Consider the following 21,639-nt stretch of genomic DNA (forward strand, 5'->3'; position numbering starts at 1 on the left):
CACAAAAACGAGTCGTAAAAACGGCCCGTTCTCATGAAGCCAACGTCAACCGTGAACGGGTGTTCAGTTCGTGTCCGTCGAGTTTCGCGCACGTGCACCGGTGCATCAGGAATCAATGCTGCTAGCTCCTTGGAGCAGGCTCCATTGAAATACCTGTAGAACAGACACAGCATGCCTACATTGCGTCTATGCATTAGAGAAGGCAATCGGTCTGTTAACAACGGATTGTCAATCAGACGGATCGCTCTCCTTTGCACAGATTCAAGCAGGTTTATCAAGTATTTTGGGGCACCAGCCCAAAGGTGGCTCCCAAATTCAAGAGTTGGGCGGACTTGAGACTTGTACAGGGTCAGCAGCTGGTCACTGTTGAAGTATTTATTTATTATGTATTTCTATTTTCAATTTTTGACCTAGTTGCGACATCTCTTGAATCTCTTGAAAAAGAAATTGCTTTTGACTGAGGATTAAACCTTGATCCATAGGGACTTGTGAACTTAAAAATAATAATAAGGATAAAACGTTAAAAAAAAATGTTTGTCGGAAACTGAACCTTCCTCCCCGGGGGCTGGAGTCCACCCAAATTGGGTAGGACCGACATTTATTTCGTATATTAACTCACTGCTGTAGTGTCATCTAATTTCAGAAATATGCGTAAAATTCAGCGTGTGTATGCGTGATTGCTACTGTGAATGCATTGTCATCGACAACAAGTCTATATCCCGAGTCTCAGCTCGATCGGATGATTACTTTCAAATCATTCATTTATTCACGTAAGAGAAATTCAAATGACCGTATTAAAAAAATACATAAAAAGAGCGTTGTTGAATTAAATAATAATAATATTTGGCTAATTTATATAGCGCCGTTTTCGTGAAAAATCACCTCAAGAACGCTGTACAAACATATTTATTGAATAATAAATAAATACAGCTGGCTCACAATAGGATTGATAATAACTAGTGACTAATGACATCTAAGGTTATATCTTATATGGGTATTTGTGGGGTAAGAGGGGATTGCTGGTAGGTATTCCAATTTCGTTCGGAAAAACTTTTTGATATCTTTCTATACTATCGGTGGGCATATATACATTCAAACGTCGCATTTAAAAAGATTTGCCTGCAAGTATTTCCCTATACAGGAAAATTCGTGAAAACCCAGTATTTACCTCGTGAAATACTGATGATTCACCGTAAGGTAAATGACACTACAAACTTGCTAAATTGCCACTATAAATAATTAATATATCGTGTTGAGAAGTAGACCCCATAAATATTAATATTTATATTACTTTTATAGAATCGTCATGCAACCCCAGCAGTAAAATGGTTCCTAGGTATATATGAAACATATTTTTTTACAATAGCAACCAGTTTTCCAGGCGGGATGGAAAACTAAGATAACTAGTACTAAAAACGCTCTGTCTCGCGCGGCACATACGCGAGTAGGAGAGACGGCGCTAGAGCATTGAAGGCGATTGGTATTGTTCGTGTTCGCAGCTAGCTTCACGCTGCTCCTTCGTATTCGGTGTTCGGCATTCGCCCGCGTCAGTTCTAAACGCGCCATTGAGGCGATAGGGTACGATCGTTGCGTTTTGCCGGACAATTTATATCAAAAATAAAAAAGCACGCTGAAACAATCAACCGATCCTTCGGAGAATAAAGGATACAGACTTCCCGTGTAAACTAACCTAAAAAACAAACGTTTTGACGTGACTCTTGCGCGAGATCCGTCTGTTGTTCTTTGTTTGAGTGTTGTTGTTTGGTGGATTTAAGTATTCAATCAGTTATTTGGATTATAAAATAGTATTATTTGTGAGTGGTTTTGAAGTATTATTCCGTGGAGACTGCACTGGATTACCTAGCATGCTATCGGGTTGACAGAAAAGTGAGTAGACAGCATTTTGACACATTAGTTTTTGTAATCTCGCAGAATTGACGGTTGACGGCAGATGTTTTGGCCGGCGTCGAGTAAACATCATTTTATTTTCGAGACATATGGCAGTTTCGGCTGTTCCCTGTAAGTAGTAGGAAACGACATACATTCACATTCATTTCAACCGAAGAAACTGACAATAAAAATAAACACAAAAAGGTAATTGAATCAAGTTTTGATTTTGACAGTTCCTCTTCTTTATCTTGAATACTTTATTCTATTTTGCCTCACAACATACCCCAAAAAGTGGGGATGCCCTTGTCTAACTGCTTCAGAACAGCTGCTTCTCTTTTTCGGTGTTCATATAAAAAAAAGGTTGACGAACATCTAACAAGTATTACACATATCCACTTGGAAACATACTGTTTTCTTATTAGACAAAAAGGTTCAAACTTTGTTCCATGTTTTAACTCACTCCGTTGCATAAAAACGAGACAAGTATTGCGAATTATCAAAAATTCATTAAAATACCTAATGCGGTACGTACCTACTAAAATAATATTTCAAGCAATGCTTTTGGTGTTCGTTGTTCGCATTCCTAGAATACCATTATCATATTGTCACATTATTATTATTTTCTAATAAAGTAATAATAACAATTTGAATGCATTGTACAGAATAATAATATTACAATATTATTATTTCCTTTCAAATTTCTTCAGACAAAAGAGTTTTTTCAAACGCCATGTTTATTCCCTCATTCGTTTTTGGCAGAAGACAAAAACATTGCCGTTATCAAAAAATGGTATCGTTGTCATTCTCTTCGTTTAAGGTCCAACAATTGAAAATTTGTAAACTGAAACATTATGCATAATAAAAGTGATTTTTAGCGTTAAAAACACGTACCTAGTTACCAACTTAACAAACTAATTTGTTTTATTTTTGACAGCAAATTGTTGTATTTTTTTAAGGTAAGGTCATCCATATGCGTATCTTCTGTTCCACATATTTATCTGTGCTGTCGGGGACGTTGCTACTACAAATATTGTGGTATATAAAAACATAATCAAATTTAAAAAAGGACTACGTTCTTTACTTCCTATTTTGGCCGCATGGCGCAAATGCGTATTTTTTGTATCCGAATTATTTTATTATATAATAATACTATTACACTTGACAACAGCTGTTAAGAAATAGAATTCACTAAGCAAGAGATCGGCAGATACTCTCAGTATCGCCCTGGTAAAAAACCACTATTAAAAATTGAAACATAGCTTGTTGAAATGGAATTATCCGTGTTTTTTTTACCAAATCAGAATACTCAGTACGTCCTTCATCCTCCCTCCCCTCTCCTTTCAACATTACAACATACCCCTATTGAGGGTGCCATAGTCACACCAGTTTCGGGAAGTTGGGACTATACCATTTACTATTAATACTTATTTTAAAAACATACCTATTTACAGTAATTTTGGACATCAAATTTAAATATAATGGAGCCATTAAAATATCGGACCATTTTTTAAATCCATTGATTGATTGACTGATCCATTCATAATATAAACGCACAATGGCGATCAAAAGAAGAACTATGTAGGTACCTAACCAATTAACAAAAAAATGGAGTTAGAATATTTTTATTAATATATCTGAAATTGCATTATATGTAAGTATGTCGATCTGTATTTGCCTCCCCTACCTGCCCATTCTTCGATAAGACATGATATATAGGTATAATGTTGACCAAAAACAAAACAATTCCTTCTCGATACGTCTTTCCTTTGTTTCGAATTGAATTTTGAATTTCAAAACGTGTTCTAGAATGGAACAGTGTTCGAGTTTGTTCGATAATATTCAAATGCAATCCTCAACATCCTATTCCCGTCTCGATGGTTTGAATTCAGAATTATTTTGTTTTCTTCTTCTTTTTGGTTTTGTGGGCAGCTACGAACCGGGCAGGTGGAGGCACCTCTCTGTCGACCCTAGTTGCTTTGTTGAGATCTGCAAACCTTTCCGATTTGCTTTGATAAAAAAGGGTATTTTTTCACCACTATTTAAAACTAATGGTTTCTTCTTTAGGATAAACGTATAATAAAGGCTATTTTTTATTTTGTATTGAAAATTAATGAACTTACTTTTTTGTCGCAGTTGATCAATGTCTTTGCCTCTTTAAATTCATGTAAGTTAGATCTACATACTTACATATTTATGCGGTCAGGGCGACGTTACTGTAGATTTCTGGATCTAAAAATCTAATTCTTAATAAGACATAATATAATGTCCGCTTAATGGATATTTCAGAGCTCCACAGCCCAAAATAATTGCGATGACCTAGAAATGCCAGGCATCCAAATCTGTGCAATTTTTATTACTCCGTAGCTCACCGTTCGAGAGTTTTGCTACTTCAATCAAACCCAGACAATAACAGCATATTCCTGACATAAAGTTAGTAATACCCTGTTTCCCTGACGGGATTCCCTCATAATTAATGTTTCTTTGTCTTATATTTAGCTTACAAATCGTTGGAATCTTATTATTTAATTATTATAATAGAACATTCTTCCTTTGATAATATTATATCACCGTCATCTTGTTGTTTAAAAAATAAAGAACGTTCGTTCTTCGATTACAGATCGTAAGAAGCCTGTTATTTAAATGTAGAACTTTTCTCCAAGATTGCTAATTATACAAATATTAAATTTGAAATAATTTAGAACGTTTCTTCTCAGTTTACTGGTACTAAATAAGAATCGCATTATTTAAATATAGAACGTCTTTTTTTGACTTCAAACCATCAGGATTTTATTATTTTAATGTAGAACGTTATTTATTAGATTACAGATCATAAGAATCTTATTATTTAAATATAGAACGTTCTTTCTTCGACTTCAAATCATCAGGATCTTAATTATTATTTTTAAAATATGGAACGTTCTGTAAATAATCTTATTATTTCAATATGGAACGTACTTTCTTTGATTTTAAAATTTGCAGTAGCTAAATAGCTACATTTCCATATCCTCGTGAATTATTTATCTTTGCTGGGAAATTTATAGAAATTTCCATTCTGTTAGAATACGAAATCCTTAACAAGTACAAACCGTAGATCGATTCGTTTGTTGTTTACAGCCGACTGTTATCTATGTCTGCAACATGTATATTATGTATGAAGATAATAAATAGATTGGCGACACTATGCTATCGTATGCGTGATGAATATTATATTGATTTTTTTCCCATCGAGTAGTTTTAATAATATCCGGCAGATGTAATAATGTGGATATCTCATGCGAGTGGTACGGACTTGTCAACCAGAGAAAGAATAGTTTATATTTTTGATTCCACATTCATTAGGGATAGGTAGAGAGGAGGGGGTTCACATATCTACTTATACCAAAACCTCCTAGATCACAAAGCGGGGACACTCATTCAAAGCAGCCTCCTTACTTCTATGGGATGTTACAAAAAAATATATTTTTTTTAAATTTATTCATATTTATTAAAACATCTTAAAATGTTTTATTTTATTTTTAAAAATAAATAAAAATATTTTTTATGTCTCAAGTTTTTTTGAAAACTTGATGGCGCCATGTATTGTAAAGCCTTACCGACGTCTTCCGGTCTTCGTCCTTCTGCTAGCACTGTATAATAAACTCTGACTCCTGACACACTTTTCTCCTTCCATCTTCTCTACATGTCCAAATCATCTTAGTTATCCCTCCTTAAATCTCACACATTATTCAAACAGTAACAAAAAGTTTCGAAACCACCTCCCGAAGTTAGCGCACTTTACCCCCGGACACCCTGTATACATAATACATGCATGTATATTTATAGAAAGTGAAAAAAAAGTCAAGTAACGCCGGGTACACGGAAACTAGTTGAAATCTATTTTTAATATTAGCGCGCTCCCTCTAACATACGTATTTACGTAGGTGTACACTATACATATCTCTCTTTTTTAAACTTTTTTATGTGAATACCGCACAAGAGTCCAAACTGCTCCCATCCGTCTGCAGCCAGTGAGACTAAGTTATCCCCAATTGGGGTATGTTGTGAGGCTATATGTATTGGGGAAGGGAAGGAGATGGAGAAGAGGAAGATGGGGGAGTACCAAGAAGATCTGGTCACTAAACACGGCTAAAGCCATTTAAAGCAAACTTTAAATTTTGAGAGTATCTTCCACTCCTGAACGTGCCGCAAATACACTGTTTTTAATTTAAATTGATAATTGTGAAATGACACAAATTAATAAAAAAAATTTACTTGCGAACGCGGGGATTTGAACTCGTGACCTCCGGATTGCTAGTCGAGTTCCTCACCCCTCTACCACGTAATCGGTAATTATTATTCTTTTTGAACTCTTACGGTCTCTTAAAAAATCTATATAAATAAAAATGTTTATGTTCGTTTGTTCAAAATCTTCAAACTCCGAACGTTTTTCACGGATTGCTTTAAAATTTTGACACAACGCAACGTTGCATTCGAATGTTTTTTATATATTATATAGATGTCGCCTGTGACAGTTTGTTGGGCGTAAAAGCAACAGGATTCCGAACCAGCAACCAGCTGATAATTTTGTTTATGTTCTTCTCAAGGGTTCTAAATGCGAATCAGGCGAAAACATTATATTATTATTTTATTTTTTATTTATTTTTACTTAGGAAGCAAACAGTTGTACAGTAATAAATTATAACAATAAACATTCATATATTCTAGACCAATTAAGTTCCATTGAGTTAAATGTTGATTTAGTATTTTTTACCTACACAACATATTAATTGGCAAAAAAATAAACATAATAAAGAATTACATAAAATTAAAATAATAATAATATAAAAAATATTCAATTCTACAAATTTATAAAGAAATACAGTTAAATAACTTACAATTCAATTCATCAGCAAGATATCAAAAATCTATCAAAATCCCAAAACTTAATACAAAGCACACACAAAATACCTATCTCTATCTAGGTATAACATATTTTAACATCCTTCCATTATATCTAAAAAATATTGAAGATATTCAGGAATTTAAAATTAAATTAAAAAATTACCTAAAACTACTATAAAAGTCCATATCTTACTCTTATTATTATTTCCTTCAAATCTTGAAACTGTATTATTGATAAATCTTGCCTATTTCTTACTTATCCCTTTTGGTTTTGCAAATATATTATTTACTTACTTACATGATTCCATATAATTAGGCTAGGATTCACTCACCAAACACAAGAGCCTCGTCTCTTTATGGTGAGGAAAAGCTTTTATTATTTACCTTTATAACACTTTATAATATGTATAAATTGTATATTTATTGTAAAAAACATACAAATATTAAATAAAAAATAAATAAAAATAAAATAAATAAATAAAAAAATAAGTTATTAATTAATTAATTATTATGTATAATAAGTTTTCTCGTCTTGTTGGTAGGGTACCTGGCATTCAAATTCGAAGGTCAATGGTTCAATCCCCCCCAAATGTGATATTATATTTAGCAAAATTAATATTTTCCTTGTATTTGTTTTCGTTTCACCTGCTGTTGCCTTCTTTGCCGTAGACCATCAATTCAACCTTCTAGCTTCCAAGAAACGGTCAAGAATGAAGCCTACTTCATTAAACTCGCAGATTTTAAATAACTTATAACAACCGTGAGACGCGTAGACTAAGCTAGCATCGAGCTGAAATAATATTTCGTTTTAACCGGACATGCCTATCTGCCAACTACCTGCAATAGATACCATCATTTATACCTGGTGTTCATTTTGCAAAATTTAATTGGCACATAGAAATTTCGACCTGATTTTAAAAGAATACCTATAACAAATAATAATCAATTCGACTTTAACTCTCCTTCTGATTTCTTCAAAATCAATCTTTCAAAGCTATATAGCTCAAAAATAAATCTAATTTTCAGCTAAAAGTAGTAATATCGACTTATCGTTTTGCTGCTCTAGGCACAGAGGTTTTTCCGAGTTATTGTTATGATTTAAACCATACCTATGCTATGAGGTATATAGATAGAGCCAACACTGGCGTTCTAAGTATAGGCCACCTACATCGGTTCATTGTCCGCTGTGAGATGATACCACGGGCTTCAGTCGGTAGTACTGGAAACGATATGAAAGCAATGGTATAACCTTTCATCGGTAAATAGGGTTTTACCATAATCAGCAGTCGTGCAAATTGGCCTTTTAATGTTAAAAAAGGCCCCGTAGTAAGCATTCAAAGATTGTTTGAAAGGGAGTTATATAAATTCGAATGTTAATATTAACTAACTCCTGCTCAAATTCAAAGATTGTTTGAAAGGGAGTTATATAAATTCGAATGTTAATATTAAATAACTCCTGCTAACTCCTTCTTTAGCGCAACACGGCATAACACCCCAAAAACAAACAACAAAAATGCTTTTGGCCGTGAGAATCTAAAAACTTACCACACTTAATACGTACATTTTATTTTAACAATACTCTGTAGTAGCTTTAAAATGATGAAATGTAAGTATTCCAGTTTGCGGAAGTGGAAAATAATGCGTTATAATAGTTATTTTGTTAAAATTAAAATCGATTGTTCACTTGGCGGCCATTGTTATCGATGCCAAAGTTTTAAGTTTTTTTTTCTGCTCTTATTTAACCCAACATATTAACCTACAATCCTAAAATAGGTTATTAGGTTTCAAGATAAATATATGAAAAACTACCCTACAAAAATTATTTTAATGTTATTATGTCAAAACATGACATGAATAAAACACGTCGAATTTTCCATTTTTTAACGAAATAGCTATTAAAATTTTTTTTTTTAGCTAGATGTCGCGGGTTCAAATCCAGGCGTGCGCAATCAAATTTTATTGACTTAATTTGTGTTATATTACAATTCACTCATTTAAAATAATGTTTAGTATATTTGAGGCACTTTCCAGAGTTGAGGATACGCTCAGTATCGCCCTGGTATAAGACCACCATTGAGAATAGAAACGTTGCTTGAAATGGCTTTGGCCGTGTTTGGTGACCAGTTGAGTTACTTTCCGCCTTCCTCTTCCCCATCTCTATCCCCTCCCCATTACCTCCAGCCTCACAGCACACCCCAATTGGGGATGCCATAGTCTCATTGGCTCCAGACGGTTGGGAGCAGTTGGGACGTTTTGCGATTTCACATAAAAATATCTAACAGACAAAGGTTTTTTAAAATAAATATTGCCTACATATTGTCCATATTTTCGGTATATTTATTTATTTATCAACGCCCTACTGGGCTTTTACATAAATATCATAAAATAAATTAAAAATAACGGTATAACATGAATAAAAAGATATTAAAAATAAACCATAAAATATATTTATTTTCTCACTCTTGAAAGAAGAAGTCGTGTAATAAAAATTACAAAAGATATTGTGAATAAATCAAGCATCTTATGCCGAAATTGTGATTACCTACTCGTTATTAACATGAACTAGACAATGCTGGACTAATTTCGATTTGTATGTGTCTAGATTTAGAACTAAAATATCAGCGACATCCATAAACTCATTGCCCAGCCTATGTACCCTCTCCATAAAAGCATTGGATACGAAGTTATTGTTGTGAAATAAAATATTCCATCTTGCATGTTTGGGAGGTAATTGTGACAATAAACTTTTGGCATCAGGGCAGTCAAACATTGGATTAATAATTTGTACAGTACAGTAAAAGGAGATAAAATATTTTCGCCTCAAATATAGATCAAGGATGTTTTAAGTAACTATAAAATTATGAAAATTAAAATATTCCATCTAGCATGTTTGGGAGGTACGAGTAGTGACAATTAACTTATGTCGCCGGGGCAGTCAAATATTGAATTAATAATTTTTAAAGTAAAAGGAGATCAAATATTTTCACCTCAAATATAGATGAAGGATGTTTAAAGTAATTATAAAATAGTGAAAACTAAAAAGTAACTACAAAAAAACATACATTTATACTATTTCTGTTGGTAGATTCCGATATACCATCGAAAATTCTCTATTTTTCGATTCATTTGTCCGTCTGTTCCATATCCTACCTGTCCATATAAGACACATACCTACGTATTATAAATGTACATCTATATATAATATATATATATATATATATACAGAAACGTCTGTGTAATATAATAATAAGAGGTATGTACATAACAAAGCCAACACCGACCCATGTTTCTGAACCGCAAACGAAGGCCATCAATTGGGCCCCGAATTCACAATCAACGCAATTAAAATACTTTATGGAGCCGGGCAAAAAATAAGTAGGGTAGGGTGTTGAACTTCCTGTCGATTTTTTTCCCTTCAGGCCTCTGGCTTATTGACCATTGTATTTCTCAAATACGCTGTCAGAAGGTCGTAGAATAAGTGCATTTTTCCACTTTGCAATAAAATCTAAATAAATTGATTTTTTCTCAATTCATCCATAAACTAAAAACTTTTAATGAAAGGTGATGAAATATTAAAAATTTTAATGAAAACACGAAAAAAATCAAAAAATTACTTACCTTTCGTTTTTTTGTCTAAACTTAATTAAAAATTACAGATAACGAAAAAACACTTTTTGTTAGACACGTGTATTATAAACAGTATAGTCAATTCCCTTTTTTGTCGTTTCATATGAAAATAATTTATAAAAAATTCACAAATCGTATAGTTTCCTCAAAATGCGGTCAGAACCTTTGGTGTCATAAATGTGCACATTTTATTTCTTCTATAGGTAACTTCTAGATTTGATTGTGTTTTCTCTTTCTAACACCGCTTACATCATATTTCTCACTATGACAGTAAGGGAGATACAACGTTTCTATGAAACCATTTGAGCTGTTCCCAAAAGCTAACAAATTGACTGTACCGGTAAACTCTAAGCTGTTTGTTCGCAAAAATGAACAAATCAGCCTGGAAGGGTTAACCATGGTGTTCGTTCTTCGTCGTTCGTTTCATCAAAACAAACTTATTTTTTGCGCACTCATAGTTTGAATGGTTTCGTTTTTCTTTTGACCAATCGGTAAGGTAGAGGAATAATTATGCAATAATAATAATATAATATTATCTATTTGATTTGATTGCTAGTTCACTGAATCATTTTAAAATAAATCTGATTTCGTTAAATCACGTAATACTTTTCGACTCTTAGGTCCCAGACCAATAAATATAATAACGTTATTGATTTTGATTATTATTATTATGTTTAATTCGTGGTGCTCCATTTAATTTTTGTTTTCAGGTAAATCTAAAAAATAGAAGAAAAAAAATCAAATGCTAGTATTTTCATTTCTTTGACAGCTGTTTCGGAGTTTAAGGTCATTATCAAACTGTGGTTATGCAACATTGAGACAACTCTGTGTGACTTTATTTTCCCTCCCCTATTTTTAATTGTTTGATATTTAAAGTAATTTATTCATATTTTCGGTAAAACCGAACCGATATATAAAACAGAACGTTTCATTTTTTGTCCCCTATAGACTATATAGATATAAAAAACTGCATTACCGGTTTCGCGGAAAATTTCAAAGTTTGTTCTTATTAGTGCCCTAAGTTCTTAGATAGTGGTTTAAATGGTAGAAGCAGTCGGGGATGCCCGGGGAAGTATTCACGCACTATCTCTGCATTGGAATGAGATACGTGGTCGAATTATAGTCGATATAATGTTTTTTTTAATGGTAACAATGTGGTATATAATAGTTAATGGTAGAAAAATTTGGGACGTCCGAGGAAGAATTAACGCTTTATCTCTGCACTAGATTGATTATGAAACGGAAAATGCAATTATTTCCACTTTGAAAGGTATAAACCCTCAAAACTTTACTCTAAACCATTCATAACCCCGAACAACGCCGGAAACACCGGTTAGTAAATAATAAAAACATATTATTTGATTACCCTTTCAACTAACAATTTCGATATTGGAACAAGTTTGAAATTCTTGTTCAACGAAGAATTTCGATATTGGAACAAGTTTGAAATTATTAGTTTTAAAAGCAATATTTAGACCACATTTTTTAATTTCTTTCGCTATTTTTAAAGATATTGGACCGAAAAATTCTACGGTCCAATATCTTTAAAAATAGCGAAAGAAGTTTGAAATTCTTGTTCAACGAAGAATTTCGATATTGGAACAAGTTTGATCACATTTCACTCGAAGTGAGGGAAATTTCTCTTCGGAGACCACCAGACGCACCCAAAAAAGAATTCTTTCTGTTTTTATCTTCAGTGATTACAAAACGGAATCCCTTACAATAAGATCTTTAATTAAATTCCTTTACACCTGTCATGCACATCGTTTATGCAATATTCTGTGATACCTGCATTAAATTACCGCTGCAGAATGCATCAATGTACCAACGTTATTCTTTTCAAAGCCATTTCTTCAGTTTTCTGGTGTCAAGCTTTAGACATAGGCCTCCCTTTTGTTGTACCCAGTTTTGCAGATCTGCCAACAGTTTTACGTCGTCGGCCTATCTTTTATGGGTAACCTCCGTTTGTCTTCTCCAACCAATGATGCCACCATCAGTTCCGTGTCCAGTTCCACGTTCCCAGCATCCATGTACTGCCTTACTTCTATTCCAATCATTAGTCTATCTGGCATGATGATACCCCGCATGCTCTTTGTTTGATTGGCAATCACGTCACAACGCTTAGTGAGTGAATAACAGCCGGTTTGTCAGTATTTCATAAATATCGTGAGTCGGACTAGGTCGTTACAATTCCTGGTAGTAAATTGACAAACGATATATCTCTTAAAAACGAACTCAAATTGCGTAGCGCTACAACGTGAGTACCAGCCATATACATTTATTGAACACAACACGTGTTCGGAGGTGTTGAGCACTCTACCTACCTAAAGACAATTGATTAATTATTTATAATCCGAATTCCCAAAGCGAACTACCAAACTAGAATTCAAAGCATTAGACCCTACTCAATGTTTGAAACTATGATTTATAGTATTAAGGTAGTTATCGGTGGATTAAATTAAAAAGAAAACATGTTCTTTTTTACTAAATCTATTTATTACCTGCTGAAGTATTATTGAAACCAAAGATATTAGAAGAACGAGATATGCTATGTTGGCCGCCGGACCGTAGCCGGAGTACTACCTAATTAGGGTACTTTGAACGGTATCGGGACGTGTACGCACAGAAATCTGTTCTATGTATTAGTGCGGATACCTTAGCGCAAGCGAAGGTGTGCAGTAGTATTGGTGAACAAAACCGGCGACACTCGGCAAAACAATTCCACTCAGTACGAACTGCGCATAGCACATCTCGTTCTTCTAATATCTTTGATTGAAACGAAATCTAGCAATTTTCATACATGGAAATTTAATACCAAAATGAACGTTGAATTGGTGTTTTTTAAAGTGATTTAAGTTGATGTTTTTATGTTTCGCAAAAATGGCCCTTTTAAAATGTTATAGAAAATAAAAATAAAATAATTCTTTTTTAAAATTCTTTACCTTTTAGTTTTTTTTGTTCTATTACTTTATTACAATTCTTGCCATATTTGTTTGAGAAATTTATTTTGCATAATTCCGCTTTTATCTTTTAATTCTTGCGTCCGTTTATGATTTCATTAAGCGTACAAAGGTCCCTTCAAAGCTCGCATTTAACCCAATTAGGTTTTGCATAATTTCTTATTAAGTCTAATGTTGTTGCATACCTACATCAAGTAAGAGCATGTATTAGTCAATTATTGTATTGGTACAGGACAGTCTGTACAGCATCCTCTTTTGTTTCACTTCAGTCCAACTTGGACCCGGATGCCGTATTGTCGGCAGCCTCTACAACTAGTATTATGTCGTGGTCCTTCTTTACTGTGTCTCGTTAAATCATGTAAATTTTCTGTTAACTGCATTATAATTACATGTAAATTAGTTGCCCATCACTATTACGGACTGTAATCAATACGTAATTGTGTACGTGTCAATTGAGTTCCGATATGTGTTAAAAAATCGGATTCTCGTTTCGGACAGTTAGTTATGCAAATCAAAGGGAAAATCCAAATAGTTCACAGAGATCATTTAACGTTCTACAGATATGCGTTATTATGTTATTAATAATCTTCCTTCGATATGCATTAAATGACAACTGTATTTTCACCATCCAAACGCCAATACAATTATTAATCGTCCGTTGTTAACTATCGATGATCATTAATAAGCACTTCTTTTCATTTTTAATGGATCACAAACATGTTTAAAATCTCCAGACTTATTAGAGTCTCTTTTTTATAAAATTTTATTTTTATAGTTAAATGTGAGGTCAAAAATCGTTACAAAAATTATCTATGTGCGATATTATAAAACACAGCTCCTCTGGCTTTTCTCAATTTCAATTTTTTTTTCTCTACTCTTTTTGTCTCTTAAGCGTTAGAAATTTAAACTTGTGGATGTGCTAAAGTTGTTATGGCGTTTTTATTGATTATGTCCTAGCAGAAATGAAATTCACTTTTTGCGTCCTGTGGTGAAGCGAAGAAATGGTCACTAAATGATAAGTAAAAATGTTTTCGGACACCAAACTTTTGACATCCAATAAGAGTGTCCCTAGTTTGGTACCTTGCTTTATACCCGAAATACCAGCAATGAAGTAGGGAAAGGATTCCTCGAATCATATACACAATACAAATCTTCTTCTTTAGTCGTTTCGTAATTTCTAAGCATTGCGACTCCAACTTCTTTCGTGAACTTAGGCTCCTCAAGGTCCTGCAGTGAACGGAGAGACGCGGACAATGGACCAAGGTTTGAAATTTCAGTTTGGCGAACAACTTGTCCAAAATATCTTTGGATGCCCTGTAAATAGTTAAACACCTATGAATATTATATTATTTTACCATGCGATCGATAAAATGCCTGCTTGAAGTTTCCACTGTAGTTTTATTAATAAAGTGATAGCATGTTGTATTTATTACGCCACTTCCCGCCTTATCTGGAGAACACTCCAGCGGAAAAGTTCGCTGGTATTGTGCGGTGATAAATCCACAACACAGAAGTGCATACATTACTCATACTATCGCGGCTGTATTTATATTATCCGCACTAGGGACTTATCTCGAACGTTATTCCGACTCAAAATAATAATTAGCCATTGAGTTTATTATCATATAAATATTACCAAATACTAAGATTGGATGGCATGAAAGGAACAATTTTTTTTGTTGTTGTTAACGCTTCTAACCAAGAGCTCTGTTGTGGCTCGTCTTTCTGTTACATGCTTCATTTGTGATAAAGAGGGAGATGTTACAATGTAACTACCGGTGGTATGCCAAAAAGTGAAAGTACCTTTGTGTTTACGAGAAACAGCAACCCTAAGTCTAGAAGTGTGTCAATCAGTTACGTCGTTCTTCTTATTTTAGTTACCTTTCCTATTGGGGCTTAGATATCGTCAGAGAAACCTTCACCCTGCGGCTGTAGTCCGAAAACCGGCGGAACTGAACACGTAACAATCAAGTAAGTTTCTAAGCCATGAGATATTTAACCAATCTTTTTTAATTGTTAGTTGGCTTAAAATTGTATTACTTAATCTTGAAGTTGAACTTGTATGCTGAAGTCAACAAGTTTACTTATTTTTCTATCATTAAAAGAAGAAGGTACTTATCTTTAAAAACTATGTTTGAATAGGACACCTAAGGGTAAGAAACGGTTATAGAATTCAAAACCTTAGAATCATTACCTGTACATAGTTACATTACAAACAACCGTCCTTACGTTGAATGTTGGAATTGTATAAAACATGACCTTTACGACAACACTTAAATATGCGTTTGTAGCTATGGGTCCCGTAATCCTTTTTCTGATGAGCTGCCCATGTGTTGTCTAGTACGTGACTTGAGATAATGTCGAGACTTCAATGACACATGTACGTAAAAGGATATCTCATTGTCCTGCTGATATTTGCATCGCAACAATGAACGCCATTTGATGCGACATACCCAGGGCCGGTCCTTAGTCAAACGTTTTTGAATATCTTCAAATTATTCACAATCCGGTCAAAAATGGGACTGCAGGCCCTTAACGAATGAATTTGTAGGATTCCTATTAACCTTTTAGTAATACAAGGGATTTATTATCGCGTTGTCGGAAAGCGTGTTGATAAAAAACATAATATTTTCGCATTATTTCTAAATTATTTATCATGGCAAATGCTGGTGCATGAATACGTGTTCCAATATATTAGGAATGTACTAAAAGTTAGATAGGAAACGGCATGAAATCCCGTTTTTAATCGGATTTTAATAAATCAGTATTTTTTTTCTCCCTGTAGGCGCCTAGGTAGGTGATCACTGTAATCAATTCGGATGATTTGTATTTTTGCGTAGCGCATTTTTAATGGAAAATTATTTCATGGTTAGGACTACCAGGACTGTAAAATTTGTAAAACGTTTGGTTTCTAGTCTAAATCTATTAGTTGCCTCAAGTAAGTTCATATGGTGCATGAACCTCGGATAAGTTCCATGCGTCCGCATATAAACATTCCTGCGGATTTTTTCTAGATTTATTTCAGTATATTTATATGTTTAATTTGGTGCGGAGTTCACACACTACAAGCATACTCCAGCTTACTTATCATACATAGCTTTTGAGACCCTGAAAGAACGAAATTTCAGAAGCAAAAAACTCCATACAAAGAATACTTTTGTACCTGGTATTAACAATGTTACAACAGTGTTTTGACTAACGACTCCGTATTGCTTGCCTTTCGTACAGTCAGACACCAAAACCGCTTTCGAAACATCGAATCAGGTTTAGGGTTTGCGCAAAACCTCGGCGTGACTATTAAAATGAACGGAAAGCGAAACTATTTTTAATAAATGAACAGAACATCCACGTACATGCAGCCTTAAGTATTTAATCTGTAACTGGGTCACGCTAAGCTATCGAATGCACGAATCAAAAAAAAAGAGATCACTTAACGATGGATCTGCATGACATCAATTCTGTGAAATTCACGATGAATTGATGAGCGAACCGTGTCTTGTAGGTGTCGTAGTGCATCGTCTTAATAATATAGGAATATTATTATAGGAATATTATTAAGACGATGCACTACGTAGTAATGCAAAATCATATGTTTTTGGTTTGAAAATTTGGTCGCCTAGAAATGTTTCAGATGCTTTAATTAAATACTGCGAGTAGAATACATCCTGGCCTTTGAAATAATCGAGTATTTTTAGATAAATCTTTTTATAAGCCCAGAAAAAAATAATGTATAAGACCTATGAAAACTGCTTTAAAGTTCGAAATCTCCTACTTACGAACCTATTTTCGGTTATGGTTTTATTGTATAATGTGGCCAATTAAGTTATTCATAAAATGATCGAAAAACATTTAAATATTTGTGCCTGAACATACACAAAATAAAATAAAAGGCACTTTTTGCCCATGTTTTTTTCTTGCATAAATCAAAACAGGTGGATAGTGTTAAGCGGGAATTTAAGCCTTACGCCATCTACGTAAGGTGTGTTATTGATAGCGGCTCGATTCAAAATATTGCACGACGTAGTGCATCGCCTTAATCTATATAAATAAAAACTTTCGTTTGTTAAAAATCTTAAATCTCTGAATGTTCTTCGCCGATTGCTTTGAAATTTTGACACAACGTTGAATTCGAATACGCTTCTGTTTTTATGTACCTATATGACAAGTAAAATTATGCCTTTATTAAAAAACATCGCCATCTGTTGGACGTAAACACAAAACGCGCTATTGTTTCTCTATCTGCACAGGTAGACAAAGCCTTAGCAACGCGTGGCGGCGTACAGTAATTAGTCACTAAAATCCGCTAGGCGTTGACTAATTCACCTTTCTTGCGTTAATTATACTTCTTGCGGGAAATTTTTAAAAATATTTTATTTTATTTGGTTTTACATTTTATCGGGCTTTTACGTGGATTTTAAAAACATAATATACCTAGGAGCTATCGAAAATTATACACAATTTTTTAAAGTATTATATAACAGTACACTTATATACTGAATATGAAACAATATTAGTAAAACATGTAAAAGTAACATCAAATAATATAGAAACTTGTTATACAGAAAGTTGGTATAAATTACGCTTAATTATGTAAATGGAGTCAATAAATATATTAAAACTACCCCCAAACTTATTGCCCAGATCATGCATCCTATTGATTAGTGAGTGTGTCTGATGGTTGGTTGTGTATGAATTGCAGAAGAATGTTACGTTTTGTCTTCTGTTCTTAATCGGTACGTGGAATTTAATAGTGGCAACGATGGCAGAACTGTCAATTAAGTTGTTTATGACTCTGTGTAACACAACCATTTCTGTCATATACAGTGTTAATAATTTTTAGAAACGTTAAGTAAGTATATGAAATTCCCTCGATACAAAAAAATCTCAAAGTAAGCTCCGAAAATTATTAAAAACACGTTTGTTTGTATTATTTAATATGGTATAGGCATGAAAAAATCACTGTGTATCTTTAAATGCAACAAAAGCATTTGTAGATAGATTTTTTGCTCCATTTCAAACGAGTCGTTTTTTATTAAATATTTTCACTTAATTATTATCGTTTTTAATACTAGCGCGCTCCCTCCAACATTCGTATTTACATATCTCCCTTTTAAATCATCTTTGAACGCTTACTACGGGGTCTTAAATAGAACCGGAATTGGCCCCAAGGCTCCCTGGCATAAGCACGTCCATAAAGGTTTTATCGATAATGTCGGTAACTTAAAGTTGTTCACGAGCATGACTGACGATCGCTAAAGAACAAACAACAGTTTAAGTCGACTTAATTAAATAAACTTCTTTGAAGTGAACTGTTGATGATAAGTTAACGATATTATCTACAAAACCTTTATCTAGGACAATCTAGGTGCTTGTGCTGGGGAGTCTACGTATGAAAGTTGACGCGATAGCTCATTGGATAGCTCGGATCGAAGTTTACAGGTCTATGTATGATAGTTGACGCGATAGATCAGTAGATAGCTCGGATCAAGGCGTACAGGTCTATGTATGAAAGTTGACGCGATACATCAGTGGATAGCTCTGATCGAAGCTTACAGATCTATGTATGAAACCTGACGCGATAGCTTCGTGGATAGCTCGGATCAAGGCGTATAGGTCTATGTATGAAAGTTGATGCGATAGTTCAGTGGATAGTTCGGGTCGAGGCGTTCATGTTTATGTATGAAAGTTGACGCGATAACCTTGCGGATAGCTCGGATCAAGGCGTACCGCTGATAGATCCGTCTTAACCCCACCCCCCTTTCTCAGAAACGAAAATCAAAACAAAAGCGTAATGTAACATAAAATGATAGACAGAGCATAAGGTCCGAGTACGTTTTTTTCATGCAAGGTTTTCAAATTCAATTGATTTAATGATCATTAAAATAAAATAATAACATTACAGGTCTTCTCTCTCATTTCTCTCAACTTTTTTCTAAGACAACGTGGTTCATCTTCTCCATAATAGCCGCTCAGGACGGCTGTCGAGTCTTACGTTTAGGCCTTTCACTCGAGCTAATCGCAGTTATGTCGTGTTACGGGAGGCGAACGTTACGTGGCCGGCGCGGGCGCTCGCCTACGGTAACGAAGTCGCCCGAGGGTAATGCAGCAGCGAAGAAGGCGAAAGTAATATTCTACCGGAGACGCATAAATCTCCTTGTGTTATATCTTGCAGTGCACGTGTCCGGTTTGTTCTTGTGGATACTAATAAACTGACAGTATTCATTTATAGAGTTGGCCGTGTGGCGGGTATCGTTAGCGAAAATGTTTGCAGTTTAGCAAACATAGATAGTGGTGGTCCAAATTTCCTCCCGAGCGATTTATGGCACATTATGCCAAGATTGCAAAAACGTTTTGAGAGATCGCTTGCCATAATGTGCCATGTTTATAGAACTTTAAAATATGGGATTAACAGTGAAATCAATGTGGATTAATTGGCTTTAAACCGCAGTAAGCTGTTTCATATGTTTCCATAGTAATATGTTCAGGAAATTTAATTATTAATTAAATAATATGGTAAATGTTTATACATAACACCAATCGCTCGAGTGGTTAAGACTTTTAAGAAACACAGATTTTTTGTAATGTTTCGTTTTAACATATTTTTGAAAATACCTATTATTGTTCCACATTTTGACTACTGCTCAACGATTATTTTCTTATGAAATGAGAGAGAACAAAATAAGTTGCATATTCTTTAAAAGAGAGCGATGAGATTACTGCTAACAGTGATGCAGATGCTGACCTTGAACGCGATTATATTTATACATCAAATAATAAACAACCCGCTACCAAAAAAACTTTTCAAAGAAAATTTTATACAATAAGGACATTAACAGACATAACAGAAGAACATATAGTGAAATTAGGCTACGAAAACATGAAAGAGCCAATATGCAAAACAGGAATGCAATATTGTAATGCGCTTTTGGAAACGTTAAATTCGGCACCAACTATTTATAGATTCAAGCTGGATTGTAGAAGCCAAACTAATCAAAAAAAAATATATGTATGTATTTAAATTATAATAAATTAGACATTATTAAACTTGAATGTACAAATGGCTAAAATAAAAAAAATAGATATCTTATGCACTTTCGTAAAGTATGTATCTTTTTTTTAATACTTAATGCAGAATAAAAATATCTTTTTATATTCCAACGATTATTGCTACCCCGTCTCCAGAACAGACATCGTCTAGTGAGGCGGGTAACGTACGTCGTACATTCGTATTGCATGTGTATAATATTTATTATGTATAGTATTCATAATTTAGGTTTTTTTTTTGTACATAATATTGATTTTATGCAGAAACTTCAATTGTTCATGCAACCCAGTGAGCACGTAACTTTTGTAAAAAAAGTAAAACAAAAAAAAGCAATATATATATATGTTGATAAACGCCTGTGTTGCCGGCAATGATAATTTTTACAGCAGCGAAATTATGAAACCGGCAAAAGAAGACATGCGAATTTCCTTGCGCAGATAAGTGATTTCTTGTGTTTTTGTAGCCTTTGAGGGGAGCCCTATGGAAAGAAATCAATATTTTTTTATGGAACATAAAAAAGGTGCCACATCGTAGATGACCATATTTAGGGCACATTTAATTTGCGCCCTGCCAGATATTCTCATTTTGAAAATATGACAATAGTGTGTTAATCACCAACATACGGTGGAAATTTATTTTTTAATGTGTAGTGTAGTCATATGAGATTTATCCTTATATTTTTAAGTAACTTTAAAAATATACTGTACCTAATTCGTCATAAATATTGGTAGAGGTATGCCCGATTGCTCTTGTTTATTAACCGCATCTGGTGTTAGATTTAAATGCATTAATAATATGTTATGTCTAGGTCTTGGCGTTTGCGGCTGGAATCATTACACACATTAATTATGTGGAAAGTTTTATTGCAGTTATTGGTACACAACATGATCGAATCGTGGTAATAGTAATGTTGACATTCATCACGTCCGCAATATAAATTTGTATCGTCATTAACCATCACCAGAGTGATCGTCAGTATCATCATCAACAATCACCAGAGTGATCGTCAGTATCATCATCAACAATCACCAGAGTGATCGTCAGTATCATCATCAATCATCACCAGAGTGATCGTCAGTATCGTCATCAACAATCACCAGAGTGATCGTCAGTATCATCATCAACAATCACCAGAGTGATCGTCAGTATCATCATCAATCATCACCAGAGTGATCGTCAGTATCGTCATCAACCATCACCAGAGTGATCGTCAGTATCATCATTAACAATCACCAG

The 21,639-nt window shown here is 34.0% G+C and overlaps 1 protein-coding gene across 1 annotated transcript in view; it reads left to right on the forward strand.

Moving 5' to 3' along the window:
• The first annotated feature begins 1,542 nt into the window (after positions 1-1,542).
• brat (tripartite motif-containing protein brain tumor) overlaps positions 1,543-21,639 on the forward strand; it is a 652,026-nt gene continuing 631,929 nt past the window's right edge. Inside the window, exon 1 of the mRNA XM_089644611.1 lies at positions 1,543-1,887. The gene's annotated coding sequence lies outside the window, so the exon portion shown is untranslated. The remainder of the gene's footprint in view (positions 1,888-21,639) is intronic.

The sequence above is a fragment of the Hesperophylax consimilis genome, chromosome 21, assembly GCF_061612785.1.
Source record: "Hesperophylax consimilis isolate HC1 chromosome 21, BYU_Hcon_1.0, whole genome shotgun sequence".
In the NCBI taxonomy this organism is placed as follows: Eukaryota; Metazoa; Arthropoda; class Insecta; order Trichoptera; family Limnephilidae; genus Hesperophylax; species Hesperophylax consimilis.